Below are 21,477 nucleotides of genomic sequence, written 5' to 3' on the forward strand. Positions count from 1 at the left end.
ATGGGGTAATCAAAACATTACAGGACAAACAGAAACTAAGAGATTTTGCCAAAGCCAACCCTGCGCTACAAAACATCCTAAAGGGAGTTCTGTGGACTGAAAACCAACAAGAACAGACAACAACCAGAGATTGACATATGTGGCAGCACCTCTCAGAACTAAATCTTCAGAAGGTAGAATTGAGAACAGAACAAAACTATAAGAACAAACTCAGAGAAATTGGGAGGTCAGTCTATGATCAAAACAATTATAATGTCAAAGAAGGTAAACACATAGGAACAGAGATCCAGATGGTGAGAAGGTCAGGTACATTAAAGGATAAAATAGACTGCACTAAATGGAGGAAAAAGTCAATGGACTATAAGGTAATCTCAAAGAAAATGAACACTTCACAACATAACAATAAAATGAAAATCCAAGAAGAACATGGAAACATTAAAACTATGAGGAAACCCACAAGAAAGAACACAAAAAGTAAAAACTCAGCAAAGGAAGACACACAGTACAAAGAAAGCAGCAACACCACAGAAAAACACACATAATGGCAACAAGTATTCTGTACTTATCGATAATTACACTAAATTTAAATGGGTTAAATGCACCAGTTAAGAGACAGAGGGTGGCAGAATGGATAAGAAAACAAGATCCATCAAGATGTTGTCTGTAAGAAACACAACTCACACAGAGAGGCAAAAACAGATTAAAAGTCAAAGGATGGGAAAAATATATACCAAGCTAATTACAATAAAAAATGAAAAGGAGTGGCAGTACTAATCTCTGATAAAATAAACTTTAAGGCTAAAATCAGCATACTAGATAAAGATGGACATTATCTCATGATTAAAGGGATAATTGAACAAGATGACATAACCATATAAATATCTATGCTCCCAATGAAAGAGCTCCAAAATATATAAAGCAAACTCTAATAGATTTGAAGAAAGAAATAGATGAATCTACAATAATAGTAGGTGATTTTAATACACCGCTTTCAAAAATGGATAGAATAACCAGAAAGAAACTTGACAAAGACACAGAAGAACTAAACAACACAATCAGCCAACTGTACCTCATAGATGTGTACAGAGCATTCAATCCAACACCAGCACAGTACACATTCTTTTCCAGTGCACATGGAACATTCTGCAGAATAGATGATGTCTTAGGCACAAAACAAATCTACATAAATTTACAAATATCAAAATACTACAAAGCATCTTCTCAGACCACAATGCTATCAAATTAGAAATCAACAATAAGAAGACCAAGGAAATCGAGTCAAATACATGGAAACTGAATAACACTCTGCTGAAAAGCAACAGTGTAGTAAAAGAAATTAAACGTGAATTCACAAAGTTCCTGGAAATAAATGAGAACAAAAACAAAACATACCAAAATCTTTGGGACACAGTGAAAGTGGTGCTGAGAGGACAATTTATTGCAATAAACGCACACATCCAAAAAGAAGAAAGAACCAAAATTAACACATTAAAACACCATCTACAACAATTAGAAACAGAACAACAGAGGAAACCTACAGACACCAAAAGAAAAGAAATAATAAAGATTAGAGCAGAAATAAATGAGATAGAAAACAGAAAAACTATAAACAATCAACATGACAAGAAGCTGGTTCTTTGAAAGAATTAACAAAATTGACAGACCATTGGCAAAACTAACAAAAGAAAAGAGGGAGAAGACACAAATAACACACATTACAAACCACATGGGCGATGTCACAACAGAACCAAAGGAAATAAAAAAGATAATAACAGAATACCATGAAGAGTTGTACTCCAACAAATTTGAAAACTCAGAAGAGATGGATACATGTTTATATAAACACAACCTACATAAACTTACATACAGAGAAGTAGAAAACCTGAACAGACCCACACATAACAAAAGAAGAAATTGATCTGGTCATCAAAAAACTCCCAACCAAAAGAAGTCCAGGCCAAGATGGCTTCACTGGTGAGTTCTACAAAACATTCAGGGAAGAGCTGTCAACAATTCTACTCAAATTATTCCAGAAGATAGAAGAAGATGGAAAACTTCCTAATACATTTTATGAAGCAAGCATAACCCTCATACCAAAACCAGGGAAGGATGTCACTAAGAAAGAAAATGATAGACCAATATCCCTCATGAACATAAATGCAAAAATTCTCAATAAAATCCTAGCTAACAGAATCCAGCAACACATCAAAATGATAATATATCATGATCAAGTGGGATTCATATCAGGGATGCAAGGATGGTTCAACATTAGAAAAATGATCAACGTAATCCACCATATAAATAAGAAAAAATAAAAGAATCACATGATCATAGCAATTGATGCAGAAAAGGCATTTGACAAAATCCAACATCCATTCCTGATAAAAGCACTCAACAACATGGGAATTGAAGAGTAATTCCTCAACATAATTAGGAGCATATATACAAAACCAACAGGCTACATTACTCTCAATGGAGAGAAACTGAAAGCCTTCCCTTTACGAACAGGAACCAGACAAGGATGCCCTTTGTCACAACTCCTATTCAATATTGTGCTGGAAGTCTTAACAAGAGCTGTACGGCAAGTAGGGAAATTAAAGGCATCCAAATTGGCAAAGAGAAAGTAAAACTCTCTCTCTTTGCAGACGACATGACCCTATACATAGAAAACTCCAAAGACTCATTAAAAAAGCTACTAGACCTCATTGGAAGATTCAGCAAAGTGGCAAGGTATAAGATCAACATACAAAAATCAGTTGGATTCCTCTATGCTAAAAACTACAGCACTGAAAATGATGTTAGGAAAGCAATACCATTTACAATAGCTGCCGAAAGGATGAAATAGCTAGGAATAAATGTAACCAGAGAAACAAAGGACTTATACAAAGAAATTATAAAACACTACTACAAGAAACCAAAAGGGACCTACAAAAATGGAAGAATGTACCATGTTCCTGGATAGAAAGACTTAACATTGTGAAAATGTTAATACTGCCCAAAGCAATTTACACATATAATGCAATCCCAATCCATATTCCAACAACATTCTTCAAAGAGATGGAAAAAACAATTACTAACTTTATATGGAAAGGAAAGAGACCCAGGATAAGAAAAGCATTGCTTAAGAAGAGTAAGGTTGGAAACCTCTCACTCCCTGGCTTCAAAATTTATTACATGGCTACGTGGTCAAAACAGCCTGGTATGGGTACAATGAAAGATACATTGATCCATGGAACAGAATCGAGAATCCAGAAATTAACCCATCCACATAAACCAACTGATTTTTGACAAAGTACCTAAATATATCTCATGGGGAGGAGATTGTCTTTTTAACAGATGGTGCTGGCAGAACTAGAAAGCGATATGCAAAAGATTGAAACAAGACCTTCACCTCAAGCCTTATACAAAAACCAACTCAGCATGGATTAAAGACCTAAATGTGAATCCCAAAATTATGAAAGGCATCAATGAAAAAATAGGGGAAAATGTGAGGGCACTAATTCAGGGAATACACAGACTATCAAACATTTTGAAAACTACACAACCAAAAGTAGACAAAATAGATGATTGGGATATACTAAAAATTAAACATTTGTGCGTCAAAAGACTTCACCAGAAGAGTAAAAAGGGAACCCACATAATGGGATAAGATCTTTTGTAACCACACATCAGACAAGGGACTCATTTCTAAAATATATAGGAAACTACAATACTTCTACAAGAAAAAGACAAATAACCCAATTTAAAAATGGGCACAGGGCATGAAAAGACACTTCACCAAGGAAGAGATCTGGGGAGCCAACATACACATGAAGAAATGTTCATGATCACTAGCCATTAGAGAGATACAAATCAAAACAACAATGAGATATCATCTCATAACAGCAAAGATAGAAAAAAGTAGAGGACAATAAATGCTGGCAAGGATGTGGAGAGACTGGAATGCTTCTGTATTGCTGGTGGAATTGCAAAATGGTCCAACCTCTCTGGAAAACAATATGGCACTTCCTCAGAAGGTTGGGAATAGAAATACCTTATGACCCAGCAATTCCTCTACTTGGTATTTACCCACAAGAAATATGAGCCATAACACAAGTAGATATATGCACACCAATGTTTATAGCAGCACTATTTACAATAGCAAAAAGATGGAGACAGCCTAAGTGCCCATCAATGCAAGAATGGATAAACAAACTGTGGTACATACACACAAAGGAATATTATGCTTCCTTGAAGAATAACAAGGAAGCTGCAAGCCACCACTTAACATGGATGAACCTTGAGGACATTATGCTGAGTGAAATCAGTCAGTCACAAAAGGAGAAACACTGCATAGGACCACTACTGTAAAGAACTAAGAAAAAGATCCCATACTAAAGGGGGGGGAGGGGATTCTTTGCTGGTTATCAGAATGTAGGGTGGGGTGAGGGGGTGAGGGTAAGGTGGAGCACAGGGCAGGGAATAGACAAAGGTTAGTTTGGGTGCTAGGGAGGGAGCAAGAAGGGGGAGGGGAATGGAAGAAGAAGAACAACAAAAGTAATACTTTGTCCTCTAGTGTTAATTATTGATGTCTCTATCCTTTTGGAACTCATCATATGTAATTCTTTGACTTATAGTGAATCTCAGCCTAGTCAGTCATTACTTTTTTTAGGCAATTGACAGCAATTATAACTTTATTTGAAATACTCTATATATTTTGTTCACTTGAAGGAGTTTTAGAATTAAACATACCTCTGACACTTGTTAATTTTAAGCTGCCAAGCACCATTAGTAATGCTATGTTACTATTAAAATTTACACCAAAATTAACTTAACAAAATGACACTGTCTACTAAGTAAGATGGAAGACTTGACCCCAAATTGTCAGTTACTCCTTAAGAACCTAGCACCATGCTGTTCTGGACAAAGGGTAGGATTCAAAATTGCCACAAAATGCTGGACTCCTTTATGTGGTGCAGTTGATAAGGTTTTGTGTCAACTTAATTGAGTCAGGATTTTCAGTGTTTTGACAGTTGAAATGTAGTCATCCCCATAATGAGATCTAATAAAACATAATTATCTCTATGATGAGGCCTGCTATGAGCAGCCAATCACTAGAGAGGATATTTCCTAGAGGGTGTGGCCTGCTTTCAATATATTTCACACTCAGGCAAAGCTTGCTTGATATTTGCTGCATCTGGATCTTACATCTGGCTCATCTTCTGACTTCTGTTTCGTAGGACTTGAGCCATTGACCTGCTTTATTATCTGCCTGTCTGCCCGCCTGCCCCCCCTGCCTGCCATTTGACCTGCCTATTTTAGCTCACCTGACCTGGAGTTAGGGCTTGCCCACATCTACAACTGTGTGATCCATTTTCTTTATTTAACTTCTCTTTATACATTTATATTTTTCCCAGCCTAAGACACATGGATCCAGCACGGACATGTTAGATACTGTGCACAGGAGCAGAAAGTCTCAAGTCCTCCTGTCAGTACTTAAAACCCTTTAATAATACAGAGTAGAATATAAACTCTCCAAGCAGAGAATGTCTATTTTGATTGCTATTGAATTCTGCCTCTTTCTCTGCCTCTCTAAGACCTAACAAGTGCCTGGAATTTCATATAAACCCAAATGGTTGAATGGATGAGTGAAGTTAATGGGAAAAGAACTGGGATGGGGAGTTTAACTTGTAATCTAGTTCCAACTCTTCAATTAATCAATAGTATTTTATATCTGGACCTCATTTTTCTTACTTACAAAGAAAGAGGTGTGGATTATCTGAGGTATACAGTCACACTTTCAGGAGTTTGGGTAGTACAAATGAACCAACACAATGACTCCATTCCTCCAATGACGGAGGAATTGCTTACATAAAAATGACAGCCTTGAGAACTCTATGGAGAAGTTCTACTCTGTAATTCATAGGGTTGTCATAAATTAAGGGTCTACTAGACAGATGCCTTTGAATTGTGGTGTTGGAGGAGAATACTAAAAGTGCCATGGGCTGCCAAAAGAACCAATAGATCTGTTTTTCAAGAAGTGCAGCCAGAGTGCTCCTTGGAGGCCAAAATGGCTAAGCTTCGTCTCTCATACTTTGGACATATTGTCAGGAGGGAACAGTCGCTGGAGAAGGATATAATGCTTGGTAAGATGGAGCGTTGGAGAAAAAGAGGAAGGCCCACAACGAGATGGATTGGCCAGGTGGCATTATTGATGGACTCAAGTGTGGCGGCAGTAGTGAGGTTGGCCCAGGCTCGGACATTGTTTTGTTCTGCTGTGCATGGGGTCACTATAAGTCGGTTCGGACTCGATGGCACCTGACAACAACAACAACAACTAGACAGAAGCTAATAACAACAACATTATATCATTTCTGCTCAAGTCATCTATAAGTCTCTGAGATCTCAATAATTTAAGAAACTTGAGTTTTTTAGTGGGCTGACCAGTGCATGGTTGGAGACATGATATCTCATAATACAATTGGCTTAGTCTTATTGTTGTTGTTGTGTGTGTTGGTTCCAACTCATAGTGACCCTGTACAGGGTTTCTGAGGCTGTAAATCTTCACAGGGGCAGAAAGCCTCATCTTTCTCCCATGGAATAGCTGTAGTTTCAAATTGCTGACCCTGAGGTTAGCAATCTGAATCATAACCACTATGCTACCAGAGCTCCTTTAGTCTTATTAGAGTGTCTTAAAAGAAAGAATACTTTTTGTACCTTGAGGTGGGAATGATTTTGAAGTTAGGGCTAATATCAAACTTATAACAAAACTCAGTGGACAGTGCACACTTGAATTATTGAAACTTGGCAACAAGTTTATGGGAAGCTGTCCCACATAAAATAGCAGTTTTTAGATAGATCAAGTATTTCAAGGAAGATCAGGAAGACCTCAAACAAACAAACAAACAAACAAACAAAAACATCAAGAGAAGGAAAATCATCACCTTCAACAAATGAAGAAATTGTGTTTGAAATCCAGAAACTTATGGAAAGAGACTGCAGATGTGATAGTTACTGAAGCTGAGATTTTCAGTTTTATCTGTATGTCTTGACATCAGCAAGCTTTCAGTTAGATGGGTACTAAATGTGTTGAGCAAAGATTGGGTTGCTTAAAGAACTGATCTTTCCATCAGTCTTTTCAGTGATATCTAAGCTAATGAAAGCTGTTTTATGGAATGAATTTCAACTGGGAACAAATCAAGATTTACCAATAGACTATAGAGGTGGTAGTGGTAGCTATGTGCCAAGGAGTTGGTTCTAACTCACAGCGACCCTGTATAGGATTTCCAAGGCTGTAAATCTTTACGGAATCAGAAAGTCTCATCTTTCTCCCATGGAATGACCGGTAGATTTGAACTTTTGACCTTGTGGTTAGCAGCCCAACTCATAATCCACTACACTACCAGAGCGCCATAGAACACAGAGAGCAAGGTCTTACAAAAAGAATGGCTTCCAAGGGGAGCTTCAAGGCAGACACATCAGTTCAGAAAATTATGGCAACTGTCTTTTGAGATTCCAAAGGGATCCCCTGACACAATCTTGTCAAATCCCCTGGCACAATTTTCTCAAAAGACACAGAATGATCATGGAAGCTAGTTAGGAAGAAGTTTTTAAGAAAATTGAGAACTGGGTTAAGAGAAAATGGCCAGGGATATGATTCCATCACATCAGTGTACCTGCCCATTTATGAGAATTTCGTTGGGAAACCTCACTCTCTCCATCCATCAGCCCTGATCTTTCCCTTTCAGACTTCTTTTTGTTCCCAAAGTTTAAAGAACATTTGAGAGAAGCATGATTGTGGCAGGGGAAGATATTGAGACATTTACTTCATTTCTTTTATTCAGTTCTTTCAGTATAGCACAAACATAATTTTAGACACACAGGGAAATGAAAAAAATCCATGTGACTCACTGTATTGTGAGTATAAGAATGAAAGCCAACAGAAGTAAATACTATTATATATATATATAATCTTGCAATAACAGTTGATCTATAAGTGGATGCATGGTTACACAAGCAAGAAGAATGGGTGTAGAAGGAAGAATAAGAATATACTCACAAATATACCATGGTTTGACACAGGTTATTTGTACATGGGTATTTACTCTTGCAACAGATATACTCATGAATGTGGTGGAACATACATGGGGCAAAGTTATGAAACTTCCTAGACATAACTAAATACTTAAAGGAAAGAGTCATGGGGTCTGAGGACTTAGAACCCTAGTCTTTGGGAACATCAAGGTCATTTGGCATAGCATAGTCCACAAAGATAATGTTTTACATCTTACTTTGGTGAGTAATAATTGGAATCTTAAAAGCTCATGAACAGTCATCTAAGATACAGCTGTTGGTTTCCCCCATTTAGAGGACAGAGAATGAAAAATCAAAGATGCATAGAAACAATTAGTCCAATGGACTAATGGATCACAGGGATATTAATCTCCCTAACCCTGAGACCAGAAGAGCTAGATGATGCCCAGGAACCACTAGCAACTACTATGGATGGGATCATCACATTAGAAGATTGTGGATACAGATGGAGAAAATAAGGAACACTATTCAAAATCATGAAATAAACCAAGCGTATGGATCACATAGAGACAAGTGAAAACACTTACACTATGACTCTTAGTCATCCTACAGAGCTGGAACGGACCTCACCCTTGCAGCTCAATTTTCAGCCCAACAATAAAGGGAGCAATAGCACTAGGAGGTATGTATTCCTTAAAATAATCAATCATTTGAGATCCAAAGGGCAGCATTTATCCCAGGATAAAGTTCATAAGAGTTAGGAAAGAAGGAGCGGAAACAGGAACTACAGGGGAGAAGTAAGGTTACATTGTGGGCACTGCAATAAATGACACGAAACAAAATGTGCATGAGTTGTTGAATGAACAATTTATTTGCTCTGTAAACCTTCACCCAGTTCACAGTAAAAAGTTTATTTTAATTTTTAAAAAAAGATAGGATTTGAGTCCATCGAGGATGCTAAAACTATCATTTTTACTTGGTGTGCATCAAAGAATGTAGAAGTTTTCAGGGAAAGGTTAGAGAGATGGAAGCACCACCTTAAGAAATGGAGAATATGTCTTAAGTGGAGGATATGTGGAGAAACAATAGTCTCTACAAAATCCTAACATGGTAAAAGCCAAAAATTAAAAATATCAAAATATGAAGCTATTGTTTCTTCATATATTGTCTACTTAAGACCCAAGCCATGGTATTTTCAATAACCTCATATTCATGTGAAAGTTGGACAGTGAATAAGAAAGACCATAGAATAATTAATGCATTTGATTCAGGGTGTTGGAGGAGAATATCAAAAGTGCCATGGGCTGTCAAAAGAACAAAGAGATCTGTGTTGGAAGATGTGCACCCAGAATGCTCCTTGGAAGCCAGGATGGCCAGACTTCATCTCACATACTTTGGACATATTATCAGGAGGGACCAATCCCTGGTAAAGGATATCATGTTTGGTAAAGTGGAGGGTCAGAGACAAACAGGAAAACCCCCATCGAGATGGATTGGCACAATGGAGGCAGTGATGGGCTCAGGTGTAGCAATGATTGCGAGGTTAGTCCAGGAAAGGGCAATATTTCATTCTGTTGTGCATAGGGTCACTGTGAGTCACCACTGATTTGATGGCACCTAACAACAACAATGATTTAGTAGTAATACTTTTGATTTATTCTCATATAGTTGTTGTTGTATCTCATGTGCTCATAAGTCGGTTCTAACTCATAGCAACTTGTACAGGAGCTATGGGAACAGAAATTTTCATCTTTCTCTTGTGGAGTAACTCATGGTCTCAAACTGCCAACCTTCTGACTAGCAGCCAGTGCTTACCTTACAGAGCCACCAACTCACCATATGACATGTATATAATTTATTCTTATTCAGTAATTAGATTATTAAATCAAAATCTTAGTCATTAATTTATGTGATGTTTATTTATATCTTCTTAGTAAATCACTACTTTTGGTATGATCTGAAAATTGTGTTCTTACCATCAACTTCTGAAGCCAGTATGAGTTTTATAGATATTATTGTTTATATTAATTTTCTCTCATTAGTTTGGTAAACAAAATTTTAAGTAAAAATTAAGGACTTTCAAATCCTTGAGAGTGAGTTCCCTTACTACTTTCATTAAAACTTTACAAAGAGTGTTTCACAACTTCAGTTAGAGTGGTTTATTTGACCTTTAACAACTCTTTGAATATCTTTTGGCATCTCATTTGTATTCAAGTTTCTTTTATGAATCTTTGCAATTATATTTTAGAGACCTTGAAATGTCAATTTTCCCATGATACAAGGTTTGAGCAGCCTTATAATGGGCAGACAATCTCATTATACTTGCACTATTTAAATAAAAACCTAGTTGGCATGTGTGGTTTAAGAATTTCAACTAGAACTTGCAAAGAGAGCATGTAACTGTTGGAAAATACTGAGTTAGTCAATAGCACCACATAAGGTCCTTCCATGACTTTAAGAGTATTTACTGACTGAGGCACACATACTGTGCATACTTATTACTGTATGTAAAGGGTACTTGCAATCAGGACTACAAAATTTGTGGGATCCCTTGCTCAAAACTTACTAAACATTTCCAGAAAGTGACCTCAGAGCATTAAAGCAAGCAGAAGACCATTCTGAGGTTTGAACACTTGTGAAAGCGCTCTGCTAATGTCCTTTCTTCTTCCTTTTCATTAAAGCAGTGCAGCCTTACACCTAACTGATTAGTTCAACAGCATGCAAAAAGAAACTCTAAGACACCTACTAGATCCCTCCAGAATGCAATGAAATACTTCTCCAAGTCGGCATGGCCAGAACTAGATCCCTAACATATCATACCCTAACGTTCCAATGTCACCCAATAAAGATAAGTGTGTTGGAGGGGAAATCAGAATGAAAAGAGACATGTGTTGTAATCAATTTCAGTTGAAATGGATTACACTTACAAACTTTCCTGACACTTGACTCATATAAACCTATTTCTAAGAGCTTAGAATGGGTTCCTACAAGTAAACAGCCATAACACTAAAGCTTTCAACTTTATAGTAAATCCAAACCTGGTGGTGGACTTGGATCATTGCCACATGCCTAGTTACTAGTGCAGGTGTTTCCACACAACAAAAATTTCCCTGCTGCCCTATTCTGTTGTCCTTATTCTTACAATATTTCTGCCTGAGGCAACCAGTAAATTAAATCTCCATATTTTGTTCTCTTAGGGACCAGGGGAGAAAAGACATCCAGGCAAACATCCAAGTCAATATCTAAGCAACACACTGGTGTCTGCTTCACCATGCCATCCTTTCTGAATGCTCTGATTTAATCCAATGACGCCATGATCCAGGTATCATGGGAGTTTGATGAATCTTAATCCTATATTACTTGATCACTATAACTGCATGGCCTTATCTTCTGTTGCTGTTAAGTGTCATTGAATCACTTCCAACTCAGAACAAAACACTGCCCATTCCTGAGCCATCCTCAGAACCATTGCTATGTTTGTGTTCACTAATGTAGCATCTGTGTCTTGTACTTCACCAAGCACAGTGTTCTTCTCCAGGGACTGGTCCCTTCTGATAGTATGTCCTCAAAATCTCATCATCCTAGCATGCAAGAAACATTCTGGCTGAATTTTGTCCAAGACAGATTTGTAAGTAGAAATCCACAGTATATTCAATGTTCTCTGCCATTATTACAATTCAAACACATCAATTCTTCAATTTTCCTTATTCGTTGTCTAGTTTTACCATATGAAACAATAGAAACTATCATGGCTTGAGTCATGTGCAATTTGGTTCTCAAAGTAACTTCTTTACTTTTTAACACCTTAAAGAGATCTTTTATAGAAGAATTGATCAATTCAATACATCCTTTAAATTTTTTGGCTGCTGATTTTATGGGTCCTGATTGTGACTCCAAGTAGAATGAAATACTTGACAACTTCAGCCTTTTTTGTTTGTTATGATATGACCTATTGGTCCAGTTATGAGGATTTTTGCTTCCTTAGTATCAAGGCATGATCCATACTGAATGCTGCAGTCTTTGCTCTTCATCATCAGTAAGTATGTCTGCTTCTTTACACTATCAGCAAACAAAGTTGCATCATCTGCATTTTGAAGGTTGTTAATAATCTTCTTCCCATCCTGATATTGTGTTCTTCTTTATACAGTCTAACTACTCAGATCATTTACTAAGTACAAAGATTAAATAAATATGGTGAGAGGATACAATACTGATGCACAACTTTCCTGATTTTAAACCATACAGTGTTCCCTTTTTCTCTTCGAAAGACTCAAATGACTCATTGTCTCGGCACAGATTCTGCATGAGCACAGTTAAATGATCTGAAATTCCCGTTCTTCACAATTTATAATTTGTAACAACAACAAAAATAATCAAAGACTTTGTATAGTCAATAAAACAGATGTAAACATCTTTCTGGTATTCTCTGCTCTCTTCCAAGATCCAGCTGATATCGGTGATTGCTACCTTTTATTACATACCCTGTTTTGAATCAGTTTTAACGTGTGGTAGTTTCATGTTAATTTGCTTCTGCAACCATTTTTTAATTACCTTCAACAGAGTTTTACCTGCTTGTCATATGAATGACATTGTTCAATAGTTTCAAAAGTTGAATCATCTTTATTTGAAATGGGAAAATATTAAAGTCTTTCTATCAGTTGGCCAGATAGCTGTCTTCCAGTTATTGGCATTGATTACTGAACATTTCCATCATTGTATCCATGAAATATCTCAATTGGTATTTCACCAACTCCAGGAGCTTTGTATTTCACCAGTGCCTTAAGTGCACTTCAGATTTCTACCTTCAAGGTCAACAATTCTTGATCATATACTAATTCTTGAAAAAAGTCAACCAATTTGCTTTGGTATAGAACTCAGTGTATCCTTTCACCTTCACTTGATGCTTCCTGTATCATTCATTGTCTTGTTGATGGAATTCTTTATTGTTGTAATGCATGTCCTAATTTTTTTTTTTTCCTGTAAGTTCTTTCAGCTTCAGAAATGTTGAGTGTATTCTTCCCTTTTGGTTCTTTGTATAGTTCATTATTAATGCTTTACTTTGTCTTTCCCAGCTTTCCTTTCAAATCTGCTGTTTAACTCTTTTACCTCATCATTTCTTCCATTTGTTTGAGCTACTTTACTTTACATAATTAAGTCAGAATCTCTTCTGATACCCATTTTTGTTCTTTCTTTCTTTCTTTCTTTCTTTTCTTTTTAATGACCTTTTGCTTTCTACATATATGATGTCCTTGATGTCATCCCCAAACTGGTCTGGTCTTTGATCATTAGTGTTCAATATGTCAAATTTATTCTAGGGATGGTTCCTAAATTAAGGTGGAATTTACACAGGCATACCTCAAAGATATTACAGGTTCATTTCCCAACCACTGTAATAAACCTAGTGTTGCAATAAAGTGAATCACATGGATTTTTTTTTTTCATTTCCTTGTTGACTTAAAAATTATATCCCCTCCATACTATAGTCTATTAATTTTAGTGTATAAAATTATTGCACACAATGTTTTGAAATGTGGTGAAAATTCCCAAAATGTGACACAGTGACAGGAAGTGAGCACATGTTTTTGGAAGAATTTTACTGATAGTCTTGCTTGATGCACAGCTCCCACTAACAAACTTTCAATTAAAATACACAAACTATATTTGCAAAGTATAATAAAACAGGTGTGCCTTTACTCAAGGTTACACTTTGTCTCTCATGGACTTGTTTCAACCTTCTTCAGCTTTAACTTGAACTTGGAGATAAGTTCTGCCCTACAAACCACAAGATCAGTGATTCAAGCTCACCAGCTGTTCTGTGGGAAAAGATGAGGCTTTCTGATCTTGTAAAAATTTTTAGCCTCAGAAACCCTACCCAGATTCCTTATGAGTCAGAACTGATTCAACAGCATTTATCAACAACAAACTTGAACTTGTATGTGAGTAATTGATGGTTTGTTTGGCAGTAGGCCCCCCGGTCTTGCTCTGACTGATGATACCCCATCATCTCTTTCCATAGATGTAGTCAATTCGATTCCTGTGTATTTCATCTGGTGAGGTTCACTTGTTTATGTTATTGGAGAAAGCAAAACAACACAAAACTATTGTTAATGAATAGGTCATTGGTCTTGTAAAATTCTATCATGTGATATCTGACATCATTTCTATCAACAAGGCCATGTTTTCTAATTACTGGTCCTTCTTTGTTTCCAACTTGTGCATTCTAGTCATAAGTGATTATCATTGCATCATGATTACATGTTTGATTAACGTGCTGTTGTTGTTGTTAAGTACTATGGAGTCAATTCCAACTCATAGTGACCCTGCACATGGTTTCCGAGGCTGTAAATCTTTACGAGAACAGAAAGCCTCATCTTTCACCCGTGGAATGGCTGATAGTTTCAAACTGCCGACCTTGAGGTTAGCAGCCCAATTCATAACCACTATGCTACCAGAGTGGTGGTGGTGGCTATGTGCCGTGGAGTCGGTTCCAACTCATAGCGACCCTGTACAGGGTTTCCAAGGCTGTAAATCTTTACGGGAGCAGGGAGCCTCATCTTTCTCCCGTGGAACAGCTGGTAGTTTCAAACCGTCGACCTTTCAGTTCGCAGCCCGATTTGTAACCACTACGCTACCAGAGCTCCTTACTCTACCAGAGTAGAAGTTGGTAAAATCTTTAATTTATTCAATTTATTATTATTACTTGACATTTGTACTTGGTATATAAATCTGAATAATAGTAGTTATTAACTTGTGTTCCTTGTAGGGCTATGAGTACTATCCTTTCATAACATTATAATCCAGGGCAGTTCTTGAACTGTTTTTTGGGCAATAGTCGATATGCTATTCTTTACATAGTAGACCATATGATCATCTGATTAAAAATGACTGATACCAGTCATTTTCAGCTCACTAATGTATAGTATTACAACAAAATGTGCAAAGATCTAGAGATAGCAACCCAAAAGGGAAGAACACACTCAGCATTTCTCAAGCTGAGGGAACTGAAGAAAAAAACAGACTTAATTTTCATTATTGAAGGATTCTCTGGGCAAATTATTGAATGATGCAGAAAGCATCAAAAGAAGATGGAAGGAATATACACAGTCATTGTATCAAAAGGAAATGGTTGATGTTCAACCATTTCAAGATGTAGCATATGATCAAGAGCCAATGATACTGAAGGAAGAAGTCCAAGGTGCATTGGAGGAATTGGTTAAGCATAAGGCACCGGGGATTGATGGGATACAAATTGAAATTTTTCAAGACAGTGAGGCAGCATTAGAGGCACTCACTCATCTCTGCCAAGAAATTTGGAAGACAACTATCTGGCTGACTGATTGGAAGAAATCCATATTTGTGCCCATTCCAAAGAGAGGTGACCCAACAGAATGCAGAAATAATCAGACAAGCTCTTCAATATCCCATGCAAGTAAAATTTTACTAACAGTAATACAGAAATGACTGCAAGCATACATTGATAGAGAACTTCCAGAGGTTCAAGCCAGATTCAGAAGAGGATGTGGAATGAGGGATATCATTGCTGATGTCTGATTGATCTTGGCTGAAAGTAGAGAATACCAGAAAGATGTTTACCTATGCTTTATTGACTACGCAAAGGCTTTTGATTGTGTGGGTCATGGCAAGCTCTGGACAACATTGCGAACAGTGAGTATTTCAGAATTCTTAATTGTGCTTATGAGGAACCTGTACATGGACCAAGAGGCAGTTGTTTGAACAGAACATGGAAGCACTAAATGGTTAAAAATTAAGAAAGGTGTGTGACAGGGTTGTATTCTTTCACCATAGTTATTCAACTTGTATGCTGAGCAAATAATGCGAGAAGCTGGTTTATATGAAGAAAAATGTGGCATCAGGATTGGAGGAAGACTCATTAACAACCTTCAATATGCAGATGATACGACCTTGCTTGCTGAAAGTGAAGAGGGCTTAAAATATTTACTGATGAAAATCAAAGACCACAACCTTCAGTATGGATTGCATCTCGATGTAAAATAAAACAAAAATCCTCACCACTGGACCAATAAACAACATTCTTATCAATGGACTAAAGATTGAAGTTGTCAAGGACTTCATTCTTCTTGGATCAACCATCAACACTCATGGAAGCAGCAGTCAAGAAAACAAATGACATATTGCATTAGGCAAATCTGTTGCACAAGACCTTTTTAAAGTGTTGAAGAGCAAAGATGTCAGCTTGAGGACTAAGGTGCGCCTGACACAAGTCATGGTATTTTCAATAACTTCATATTCATGTGAAAGCTGGACAATGAATAAGGAAGACTGTAGAAGAATTGATGCTTTTGAGTTGTGGTGTTGGAGGTGAATAATGAAAATACCATGGGCTGCCAAAAGAGCAAACAGATCTGTGTTGGAAGTACAGCCAGTGTGGTCTTTGGAGGCCAGGATGGCCAGACTTCATTCCTCATACTTCAGACATATTGTCAGGAGGGACCAATCACTGGAGAGGGATATCATGTTTGGTAAGGTGGAGGGTCAGAGAAAAAGAAGAATACCCCCATCAAGATGGATTGGAAAAGTGGCAGCATCAATGGGCTCAAGCATAGCAACAATTGTGAGGTTAGCCCAAGACAGGCCAGTGACTTGTTCTATTGTGCATAAAGTCACTATGAGTTGATACTGACTCGATGACACCTAACAACACAATGCATAGAATGGACATCCCATCCTGGTATGGTGCTGTAGAATAAGCACTATAAACCACAAAGTCATTGAATCAAACCCACCAACTGTTCCTCAGAAACCCTATACATAGTAGCTATGAGTTGGAAGTAATTCAGTGGCACTTAGCAACAACAGCAAAGCATAGGATATCAACCTTAAAGTGTTCCATTTAATTTCTGAAGATTTCTAATTTTTTGAAATTCATACATTTTACTGTCTTTATTCTGATTAGCAATGAATGCTTGAAGCTGTTTCTTCTCATCTTTAGTTGTGCTACATCAGCAAATGATTCTTACTATTGACTTCATCCAAGAAATTAAGATTGACTCTACTTTGAGGAGGTAGCTCATCCCCAGTCATATTTTGAATATTTTCCAAACTGAGGGGCTCATGTTCTAGCACTATACAATTGACAGACAGTGTTTCACTGCTATCCCTAAAGTGTTCACTGGTTAGTCTTTAGAAGTTACTTACCAAGTCCTTCTTCTTTGTCTGTCTTGGTCTGGAAAAGCCTCTGAAGTTTGTTCTCTAAGAGTGACCCTACTGGTTATTTGAAATATCAGTAACATATCTCACAACCTCACAGCAATATGCAAGCCACCAAAGTATGACAAATTGTCACATGTGTGGTGGTCTGATCTTCTATAGTTGTTTCATTATGTTGCTGCCTGAAGTATTTTTAATGGCCCTTAGAGTTAGTATGAAGTTTTCTTATCACCCACTAGTTGCTTGTCATATGCCTTTCTAACATTTGGCTTTAAACCTCAGAAGTGGCAGGGAGCATGGATCTGCAAAACTAATGGTTTGTCTCAGAAAACTTCAATCAATGATTACAATCAAGTTGGCATCTCTGATATCATTAGGGGTGAAGGGAGCATGCAGAGCATCAGATAAACTACTTAAATAAGTACTGAGAAACCCCATCTGCCCAAATTTCATTATCCCATGCACATCTTTATGACCTTCTAATTGAAATATTGACTCAAGTGAAAATTGCACCTTTTAAAAAAATTTTCTACAAGGGCTCAATAGTGAAGAATTATGTTTAGTTCAATATTTATTAAATCAGATCCTTAATGCATATTTGACATAAGCATCAACAAGAACAGCTTTTAACAGGGTCACACTGCTAATAGGCAATTGATTTGTTTTTCAATCTGGTGAAAATGAAACATTTTCCTGGAAGTGTTCCAATTACTCAACTTAATCTCTGAAACACCCTTGTTAAATGACTTTCCCTATAGTTCTAATTTGAATGAGACTTGGATTTTTCATCCAAACAAAATACTCAATAAGAAGGCCTCCATTTTACTTCACAAAAGAAAACAATAAAACCCTGGACTATCAGTTTTAAAATATATAATTAACTATCTAATATATCTCATCAAGATGCTATGCTGAGCTAACTGCAATGACTTTTTTGATTCTTAAATTGCAGGTTTCTCTCTCATGCTGTCATTCATCATTACCCTTTGTCACCTTATTTGTTCTAGCCAATTTATCTCATTGATTTTCATTGTAAAGGCTACAATACAGCCAGCAATTTCGAACTTTTACAAGTTAGGCCAATACATGGTAATTGGTTTCTATGTCAGCTTTATAACTGAGAATGTGAATTACTAGTTTTTATTCTGGTTACCCCTATAAGGTGGTGCCCTGGTGTGACAGTGTAAGATAAGTACTGGACTGGAAGGTCAGTCTGAACTACAAGATCAATGGCTCAAATCTACCACTCTCTCCTTATAAACCCTATACAGGGTCATTACAACTCAGAACCTACTCGATGGCAGTAACCATCAATATGCCTGTAAAAAGAATGAGCAGAAAAGAGTGCTTCCAGGTTTGAGAACCACGATTTCTAAATTACACTGGCACTCTGAAACTATACTATTTTACTTAATAGACTTGTTGTTGTTGCTGTTAAGTGCCATCGAGTCGATTCTGACTCGATGTATAGGGACACCCTGTATAGGGTGTCCAAGGAGCACATGGTGAGCTTAAACCACCGACTTACAGTTCAAAAGACTTTGCAGTCTGATGCATTAGCCCACAGTGCCACACCAGAACTTCATAGACTTAGGAAACATAAATTTACTTTCAACATTATACCAACAGGTTTTGTGTATCTACTGAGTCAAGTATTTTACAATTCAGTAGTACTAATTTCTAAATAGAAAACAAAATAATAAGTATCCAAGAGGAGAAATATATATACACAAGCAACACTACCAGTTAACTTGCGAAGCATACTGGAGTTGTAAATCTTACATTACATCCCTGAGTACTGGTCATTTACTTCTGTTAAAGGAAAGTTCTTTCCTTTCCCATAAAGCTAGTCTTTTTGTGACAAATTACAGGTTCCCTTTAAATTCTTACAGTACTTTCCTCATCATAACTTTACTTAACCCCAAACATTTTATTTTGCTTTCTTGACTTACGAAAATAATACATAAAATAAAATGCCTTCAGGTTCATTCATGATATGAGGGGTTTTACAGATTCATCTTAATTCCCTAATGTTTCATAGTATGCCATTGTGGATCTTGACCATAGTTTGCTCATCAATTTTTCTGTTACTGGGCATGTAGGTTGATTCCATATTATTGCTATTATAAATAGTGCTGCTATGAGCATGAGTGTGCATATGTCTATTCATGTCATGGCCCTTATTTTTCTAGGCTATGTAGCTTGTGCTGGGATTGCTGGATCATATATTTCTAATTCCATACTGGTTTTCACAATGGTGGTCCATTTTATAATCACACCAGTAGTGGACAAGGGTTCAAGTCTCACTACACCCTTGCTAGCATTTTTTATTTTCTGGTTTTTGAGGTTTATTATTATTTTTTTTTTAATTTGGCTATTAATGCTGGATGAGAGGATAACTAATGGTTCTTTCTATTTCCATCTCTCCGGCACCTAACGACAACAATAGCCAAAGATCATAAGCATTTCTTCATGTGTTTGTTGACTACCTGAATGTCTTATTTGATGAAGTATCTATTCATGCCCTCTATTCATTTATTGGATCCCTGGTGTGGCACTGTAGGAAAAGCATTTGACCATGAGATCTATTAAAACTGCAAAGTCGGTGGTGCAAACTCACTACTTACTCCTTGGAAACCCTATACAGGGTCACCGAGTTGGAACTGACTTGACAACAACCCATTTTTAATTGGATTATTTGTCTTTTTAACTGGTGAGGTGTGGAACATAATTCAAAAGCATTAAAAAAAAAAAAAAAGTCTTACTGTTTGGATAGAGACTAGTGAAACCTCAAGACTGTGGACCTTAATCACTCTTCAGGCCTGGAAACGAACTTGCTCCCGTGACTTAATTTTCAACGAAAAAGCAGACAGGTCTATTAGGTGAACAATATCAGTACGGAGGTACACATTCCTTAGAATAATTAACCATTTAAGATAAAAAGGACAGCACTTGCTGAAGGCCAAAATTCAGAAGGCAAGAGGAGCTGATAGAGGAATGGAAATGAGATACCACGGGAGGAAGTGGGATAAGTGATATTACATTGTTGGGATTGCTATCAATGGCACAATGGCATGAGACCAAATGTGTATGAATTGTCGAATGGAAAACTTATTTTCTTTGTAACCTTTACCCAATTCACAATAAAAAGCTTAAAAAAAAAGTAAAGAGAGCTAACAATAAGGGTGAGGGATAAGAGGTAAATAAGCTTGTGGACTGGCCATCTCTCTGCCTTCTGATCATTGCCAATGTCAGAAAGCAGAGCATCTCATGATCTTTATGACTCTTTTTTCTTTGGACAATACACCTCTTCTCCCAAGATACAGCCTTCAGAAAGGTGTGCCAAACAGAAAAAACAGGCTAGTATTCCCACTCAACATTTTAGAGTCTAGCTCCTTCACTCAATTTTGAACTCCCTTCTAATTTTCATTGGTGAATTTGCTCTAGATTGGGAATTCCTCAATATGAAAGCTATCCTAATAGTCCATTCCAATTGTTAAATGTAGCATTTTAGTGGGCAGTACTTTTTATTTGTACACATGAAAGATGTATACAGTGAGACACATAACATCATTCCCCAAGTTCAAGATAGAATTAGTTTGAAAGAAAGTTGCAATTGCAAATATGTAATCAAATTGCTACTTTGGACTATGTCAATTACAGCAACATCTTCAGGTTTATGTCAAAACTCATTATCCTCAGCAAACTGGACCGGACATGAGAAAGGAAAGCCATTTGTTTGCTTGTTTAACACTGATCTTAAGACTGTAAATTGGAATGAAGGCAAATGTTCAGAATTTACAAGCACATCTCAGCCTTAAATTCTAAATAATTGAACATGGAATACAGTGAAGAAGTCAATCTCTATTTCTTTTTCTAGAGTAAGAATAGATATCTAGATAATCCAAAGAGTGGTCAGATTCTATGTCAATATTCTAATTAAGATTGCTCAATCTTTATTATTCCTTCAGTTTTGAATATTGTCTTTACTTACTCTATGTTCTGTCATTCCCAAATACGCAACTAAAGAACTGGAGAGAAGAAAAAAAAAGAACTGGAGAGCAACTACAAGACTCCAAGATTTATTCTAATCTTTTAGTGAATTAAAAAACTACTTCTCACATCAATGCATAAGAAAATACACATATATAAAATTAAACTTCCCTTGGAACTAGTATTTCCAAAATACTTACCCTAAGACAAATATTGATCTCAATTCTAAATTTAAGCTCTCATTTAATTTTAATAAAATGGATAAAATTAATGGTAATGTTG

At 36.7% G+C, this 21,477-nt stretch overlaps 1 pseudogene; it reads right to left on the reverse strand.

Annotated features, from left to right (window-relative positions):
• Window positions 1-21,477, reverse strand: part of LOC102827038 — a 123,499-nt pseudogene that overhangs the window by 81,981 nt on the left and 20,041 nt on the right.

This window comes from Chrysochloris asiatica, unplaced genomic scaffold (genome assembly GCF_000296735.1).
Source record: "Chrysochloris asiatica unplaced genomic scaffold, ChrAsi1.0 scaffold00103, whole genome shotgun sequence".
NCBI classification, from domain to species: domain Eukaryota; kingdom Metazoa; phylum Chordata; class Mammalia; order Afrosoricida; family Chrysochloridae; genus Chrysochloris; species Chrysochloris asiatica.